Here is an 8,480-nt window from a genome sequence, read left to right on the forward strand (position 1 = left end):
TACGTGTTTCATAACCCTCCACTGGGGGGGCAAAAATTTGGCAGCGATGGTGAGTCATTTGGACTTGCCAAGCGCGGCAAAATTTTTCTTTAATTAACAAAATTCTACAACTTACAGAATATTTAAATGTTGTGCACACGCACTAAGTACAAAATATATCAGACAAAGACAAAATGTGAGTACAAAACATAGTAGCAAATCAAAAAAATGTATATACAAATTATTTGACAGATAACAAAGTGCACAGGCACTGAAAAAAAAATTCTTTAGCATATTCAGAACAAATAAACAGACTGGCAAAATATTATGTTGACAAGTGACATGAGTGCACATGCACTGCAGTTGAGAACATATCAGTAATTGATGAAATGTATGTACAATTAGTAACAAATGACATAAGTGCATACGCATTAAAGTATTGAATATACAGAATAGTAGAAATCATATTGAAAAATGAGAAAAGTGTACAGGCACTGAAGTTCAGTAGAAAACATATTAACACCTAACAGAAGTGCACATGCACTGTAGTTCAGAAAAAAAATGTATATACAATATAAAAGACAAAAGTGCACATATACTGTACTTCAGAACAAATCAAAAAAATGTCTTTAGCATTTTGGCAATAAATAAACATAATAGCAAAAAAATCATGTCGACCAGTGACATAAGTGTACTCGCACTGGAGTTTAGCGAATTGAAAAAATGTATAGCCATGAACATAAATAATGTTAGCAAAAATGATTTTCACTATGTGACAAGAATTAGGATAGGAAAGGGAAGTATTGCATCATGGTTGTAGCACTTTAGATTGCACACAGCTGTTCTGAAAGTCCATATCTTTCCACAGAAGTACAACACCAAGTGACACAACTTGAAGTTCTTTTCCCCTCAGAATTTATCAGCGTAGCCAAGACACTGAACTGTCGTATTAATGTTTCATGTTTTCATTTTGGCAGTACATTAGGTACACCAAACAGTGGGACCATAATAACGTCTTCATCGCTCACGGTGGTGGACAGCATGTCGTGTCAACACCACGCTCTTACACGGCACATCAACGTAGAATTAGTGCAAAACCAAATATAGTGCTCCATGATCACTAGGATAAACAGGACAAATGGACATCGCAGTAATTCAGGGTAGTTAGCTCATAAGGTGAAGGACATTAAGTCACATAATATTGTCAATTACAGTAGTAGTTTGCGGCATTCATAGCCCAGTTATTGAACATTTCTGTACCATGTATGTAGTATTACAGAAAAATGTTCATTAATTGTTTTACATAGAATCAGTAATCTTCTTTTCCTAGTTACAAAGCATTATTAAATAATCGCATTCTTTTCCAGTTACAAAGTATAACATAGTTAATTAATCATTTGTCATTTCAATATAGTATTAATCATTAACCTTCTCCTAATTACAAAGCATCATGAAACAATCGCATTCTTTTCCAGTTACAAAGGACAGCATAATTAATTAATCGTTTGTCATTTGAATAGTAATAATCATTAGCTTTTTCCTAATTACAAAGCATTATTAAACAGTCACATTCATTTCCAATTACAAAGTATGAACATTGAAAACAAGAGCTAATTAATGGCATAATTAATAACAATTCATTAAGTGACACTAATTATTGGCACTCAGTAGCCATCAGGTATCGAATAGTATAAAGCATTGTTCCTCATTCAGTATTATTCAGATCATTACGAAGTCATTATTAAAAATCAATTAATTATAGTCATAGCATTAATAATCATGGGGATTATAAGTAGTCTCATTACAATAACAGTGGCAATTACTAGCCAGTTACTAAGCATTATTTTATATATATGTGTATTTTTGTTGTCTCATTAAGAAGTCATTACTCAAGTCACATACTATTCAGAGCTAATCAGTATTATTCAGAATTTTCTCAAACTGGTATCACTATTTGGGACTGTTAATACATTTTTTTTTGTTAGCAATGCATTGCGTTGGGATCGATAATTAATTGCTGAGGCATAACACTTTTTGCTTTTGACCTATTGCTGCAAATGAGGATAGGTAACGTCATTCGTCATGAGTCAGCTGTAGCAAGGTTATGTAACAAGGCAGTATATGTGATTACATTTATAAATGGTAAACACAAATGGGTAAAAAAAATAAAAATGCAAGTACTAGAACAGGTATAATAAGTAACAGTTTTAATAAGTATCATGACAAGCATCTCCTGGAAAAAATACAAAATGGATTATTGACCTGAAAGAAGAAACGCACACTATGCTGAAAAGTAGTGAACTTCAAATTAACAAGTAGTGAAATGTGTATAAAATGTGTTCCATAGCTGTCCTTTCCAAAACTTTCCGTCATCCTACTATGCAATATAACACCTGCTGTCAAAACAAACTGCAACAAATACTTAAATAACTACATAGCATAAATATAAAACTCCAACATTATCCTCATCTGTAAAGAAAAAACTTCATTATCAATCACTTCATTATCCATATTCTCATAACTTCATTATTATCATCACCTGTAAAGAAAAACTTCATTATTCATAATACCATATCCTTCATCATTATTCATCAGTATTCATTATCATCTGCAAAAAATCACTTCATTACTCATTATACAACTATTCCTTATCTCTAGCATATTTCATCACTAAAACTAAGATGTGTAGTTCAGTCTGACAGCCTGCATCAATCACCTTGTATTCTGAAAGAAAAAATTAGTTAAGACTGCTATTCTACGATGAGTATAGTATATTCTTGTTAATGCTTGTTAATCCTGATCCATTTACTCTTCCTCATAAAGTTATTGCATCTTCTTTCGTTTATTCCGTAGGTGAAATTCCCATTTCTGTTGAATTTATTTCTTACACGCACCATTTCTTACTGAAATTGATGAACAGAGATTAATGTCTTGCATTTAAATCATATACCCACTAAATAATGACTGGTTTATGGTAACATAATTAACCATACAGCATAACATGACAGAAAACGTAATATGTCAAAGACATTGACAGTGTTCAGATGCAAAAATGTACACAGAATAATACAATGCAGCAGCAAAATGTAAAACAGTCACGATGTTGAGATGTCATAAGGCAAAAAAATGTCAAAGTCACAGGTGTGTTATATCTTAACTATTTCACAGTGCATACAAACAAAACCGGAGTACAATCATATACACAAAAAAAAGTGGAAAATGTGCACGGTCTGATGTGTAACGACAAGAAAAGCGACCTGCTAACCTTACCTTGCCGGGCACTTGCCAAGAAAAAAAAAATACGATAATCATCAGTAATTAGTCAAGTGAAATAATATCATTAATAAATGACATCATAGTGTGTTGAATCATAAAGTGTCTTCATTCAATAAACGGTTTAATGTTTGAGATATGGTGGTTGCCTTTCGATTTTCTAGTTCTCAAAGTTTCGACGTGTATAACATTGGGGTGAGGGATGCTGCGAATCCGATATGGACCTGCGTATAGAAGTTCAAATTTACTGCACTTACCTTTTAATTTACTGGATAAATAATGTGTACGTACTAATATTTTCTGTCCAACGTGAAAGTCTCGGCGTGTACAAACCTGTTTTTGCTGTCTTCTCCGGCGCTCTGCGGCACGTTTGATGTTGTTCAGCGCAATGTCAACTATTTCGTGGTGTCTTAGTCGACGACATTTAGGGAAGTTTACTAATTCTTTAATTTTGTTTGGTGGTTCAACGTTTTTCAGTATAACAGACGGAGATAGCATAGTGGATTCATTTGGAATGGAATTAATTACGTCTTGGATTGAGAGTATGTGTGTATCCCAATCAATATGTCTTTTGTGGCAGTATACTCTACACAGTTTACCAATTTCTTTCATTAATCTTTCACAGGGGTTCGAAGAAGCGTGGTACTTGGATATATAAATCGGAGAAATGTTTCTGGCTCGTAACATGCGTGTCCGTACACTACTACGAAATTGTGATCCATTGTCGGAAATTAGTTTCATCACATGCCCTACATGAAATAGAAAATGTTTTACAAATGCTTTCGAAATAGTTTTAGCAGTAGCTTTGCGTAACGGAGTGAAAGTAACAAATTTCGAAGTGAGTTCAACAGCGACAAAGATGTAGCAAAAACCTCTGTTAGTTCTCGGAATCGGACCAAAAATATCTACAGCGGCCATATGTCTTAATTTAACAGGTACAATGGGATATAAAGGAGGAATATGTGAAGTGGTGTCTGATTTAGCTTTCTGGCAAATTTTACAAGACGCTAATACTCGTCGTATACGTTTCTCCATGTTAGTAAAACAACAGTTCTGTCTCAGTATAAGAAAACATTTTCGTGCTCCGTAATGTGCGTAACTTAAATGAATGTACCAAATTAATTTGTTAACCAGTTCGTCAGGAATGCATAATAACCAATTGTTGCTGTCAGGATGAGAGCGGCGAAACAGAATGTCATTGCGTACAGTGTAGTGGTTCCTAATCGTAACATTTTTCCTATCTTGCCAAAGGTGTTTAATTTCTTTCCACACATTGTCCTTATTTTGCTCTTGCGCTATGTCCTGTAGTGACGATGAAATAAAGTTTTCAAATGCGACTTGCTGAATGTACATGACACTGAAATTTGTTTTGCAGAAGTTGGTTGCTACGTCTTGCTGATTGTTGTTCAGAGAACGGGATAGTGCGTCTGCTATAACAATTTGTGTGCCGGGAATGTGAACTATTGTAAAATTAAATTCCTGTAAATAAAGTTTCCATCTACTTAACCTGTCGTGAGTAAATTTAGCCGAAAGTAAAAATTGTATCGCTCTGTGGTCTGTGTAAACGGTGGTGTGTCTGCCGTAAAGAAAGTGCCGAAATCTCGTAAAAGCCCATACAACACATAATGTTTCAAGTTCTGTAACAGAATAATTTCGTTCAGCAGGTGACAGAATGCGACTTGCAAATGCGATGTTTTTAATTACTATTGAACCATCTTCTTCAATTTCCTGGAAAATGTGTACGCCTAAAGCGGTGTTGGAACTGTCAGTGGCAATGGAAAAATTTCTAGTAAGATCGGGGTGCGATAAAAGTGGAGCATTCAACAGAGCATGTTTCAAATAACATTCTCGTGAGCAAAATTCTGCGTGTCAAAAGTAATGTTTGCGTTACTGTAATATTCAATCTGTGCTGTATCTGGTTAAAAACTATCGTATGTGTTATTATTTACGGGAGAATGTTGTGGCATATTCACTATATGAACTGTTCTGTTATTTCTTACTGGCGTGTTATGCTATGGATGACACCTATTGTCTGTTTCATTCATGATTATTTGTTGTTGCTGATGTTGTTGCTGCTCATAAGATCGACTGTTATTAAAATGTACGCTGAAAATTGTGCTCATCATTTTTTTACGTCTGTCATGATAGTAATTTCTATACGGCGCATTGCGATACGAGTTGAAATAGAGTGTTGTCTGTACATAGTTATTTCTTTGCTGCCATGCGTTACCATTTGTTGGAGCTGGGACTATACGTGCACGCGGCGAAACATTAAAGCCTGGTTGACCTTGTAGACTGCATTGTTGGTTAGGTATGCTAAGCGGTTGACTTTCATGCTATTGTGGTGAAAAACATCTATTGTTACAAAAATGTGGTTGCGACTGCCGAAAATTTTGTACATACTGATGATTACGATTTTATCTGTTAATAAAGTTACGGCGGTAGTTGTCATTACGGGAGTGCCTGCTGAAAATTGTCACATTCGGTAAAAGATTTGTCATATCGGGTTTTCAGTACAATATTTCTTAATTCTAGATAGAGCAATAGTTAAAGAGCAGTTTTGATAGATATAAAGGATAGTAGAAGAAAAGGCAGCAGTGCAGAAAACTAAAGATGAAACAGCACTACTACAGCTCGGGGCCCTATGCTCGCTACGGCACATATTCATTAAAGCGTAATGAATCCCCTGAGGTCATTTACGCACTGCAAATAAATTTTAGCTTTTGCGTTGCAAGCAATAGCGGTAAAATTCCAAAAGTAAATCGCTGTATTCTTGCTAATTCCAGTTTCTGCATAATACGTAATGCTGATGAAAATACAAAAATAAATTGTCGCATCTGGTTCAAAGCTAGCTTCTGCATTACAGGCAATAGCGGTGAAAGCATAAAAACAAATTGTCGTATACAGCTCAAAGCGTGTACCTGTGTTCTGTCATTATTAAATTCTTTACATTTTCTTGCGGATAAAAATTGCTCATAATCTATGTTCTCGTCACCGAATTTGAGAACACGTTCAGGTTTGTATGTGAATCTGTTCGTCTGTGTCATTTCGTACTTCAAGTTACGTAGCTTTTCAGATTTTAAGTCGCGTGGCTTTTCGGATTTTACGTCTCGTAGTTGCTGTAAATTGCTCACATGATACGCGCTGCGTGAGTCTGACACATGTTCATAAAGTGGCGTCTGTTGTGGCATGTTATTAACTGAAGTGTTTTTCATTTCTGTTACTTCTTGTTGTAAATTTGATAACTTCCTACGTAACGTGTTGTTAGATGAATCGATCTCATTAATTGTCTGCTGTAAATTTTGAAATTCAGGTGTTTGGATAAATGAAACCGGTGCAGTATCGTCTGATTTATTGTCATTAGTATTTTCGATGACATCAATACGACTGGCCAATTCATCACATTTTTCAGACAGCATTTTAACCTGATCATCGGTTTTAGAATCAGACGCATTAATCTGTTTTTGCAACTTACGCGTAGTTTCGCTCAGTTTTTTAACATCAGCTTTGATGACATCGCAATCCTGTGTTAGTTCTAATTGTTCGAATCTGTCCGTCACTGTTTGAATATTTACTATGTGTGTATCTGTTTTTGATTTAAGATCAGAAATTTCATCCCGTAATTCCGCGTTCAATTGTTCTATGGTATTAATCTTGTCGGACACTGTAGTAATATTATTGTCTACATACGTCTTCGCTTTCGCGAATATTTTACGTTTGTCCTCTTGTCTTTGTGCAGTGATTGTTTCCATGACTTGTCGTTTTACTTTGTTTTGATCTTGAATAAATTTGCGGAAACGCGTATCACTGTTCTGTATGTGCTGATTAAAGCGCTCGTTAATCTGAGTGTTCTGCTGTTCGAATTTCGCGTCTATCTTTGCGTCCATAGTGCGCGAAAGTTCTACCGTTATTGCTTTAAACTCGTCCCGTAAATGTGCAGCTTTTTCAGAGCATTGTTTAGCGACTCCGCTAATTTCGTCTCTGAGTGTTTCTGTTGCGGCTGTTTGCATTTCCCTTAATTCTTGCGCAACAGACTTAATTTCTTCGCTATTTTTTCGTGAACAAGCCTCAATTTCCACGCGCAACTGTTCCTTAGTGTCATGGCACTGCGCGGCAACGGCTCTAATTTGTTCACTAAGCTGTCTGGAATTGTCGTCTAATTTTTCATTCTGTTGTCTGACCTGTTCACTAAGTTGTTTGACATTTTCGCCATTTTGTTTGTTATCTTCCCTAAGTTGTTTGAAATTTTCATCAATTTTATTAAATTTTTTGTCCTGTTCATTAAGTTGTTGTTTGAGATCTTTACTACTGTTGTCTTGTTTTTCAAGAATTTGTAGCAACAATGCCTTAGGTGGATCCGACAAAAAATTAGCATTTCTATTCTCTGTGGTGTTTAATGGTGGATCTGGAATTGTTTCGCTTTCTGTAACCATTTGGTTATTTTGAGATTCACAAAAAGGTTTGTCAGTCGAATGTCCACTGTCGGTCATTATTTCGGAATTAAATAGATCCATCGTACTTTGAGTGTCCTGTTCGTTTTCATTAGACAAATTTGTCTGTACATTACTTGAGTTTTCCGAATCGGGTGTGTTAAGCTGGGCAGCGCTCATTACAATAGAGCGTTCTGCGTCATCAATTGTCGTCAAATTAACAGACGAGACAATTGAGTTTGTTTGTTCATTATCAGGGTAAAAGTCATCACTAGTGGTTGGAATGCACTGATTGTTAGTGAACGCAGGATTGTCATCATTACACTGCGTGTCATATGTCCTATCGGTAAAGTTGTTTGAGTCGGTAATTTCATTCATAATACCTCGCGATACACTATTCACAGTCTTTCGCGGCATTTTTACAATAGTCAAAAATTTTTCACAAAATAAATAAGCACAATGCAAAAGCAACACAAATACAACAGAGCAACGAATTGCCGTTGACCTGTAGAGAGAAAGTCACAAGATTAGTAAAAGCGTTGCGCCAAATCCTAATTATATCTAAGCAAATAAGAGCAGATATCTGACTGTTGTTCAAAAGACTCTCAACGAAATACGATCCTGGACTGGGTGTCGCCAAGTGTAACCTCCCCACAAAAATTTTACAAGACAGAAATATTATTTAGGAATGCCAATGGACATTGCGCTAAGTGTAACCTCTCCACTGAAATTTTAAAGACAGAAATAATAAATGAATGGGAGCGAAACGTAACCTCCCTGCAATTAAATTTAATGACA

The sequence above is a fragment of the Schistocerca americana genome, unplaced genomic scaffold (genome assembly GCF_021461395.2).
Source record: "Schistocerca americana isolate TAMUIC-IGC-003095 unplaced genomic scaffold, iqSchAmer2.1 HiC_scaffold_34, whole genome shotgun sequence".
NCBI classification, from domain to species: domain Eukaryota; kingdom Metazoa; phylum Arthropoda; class Insecta; order Orthoptera; family Acrididae; genus Schistocerca; species Schistocerca americana.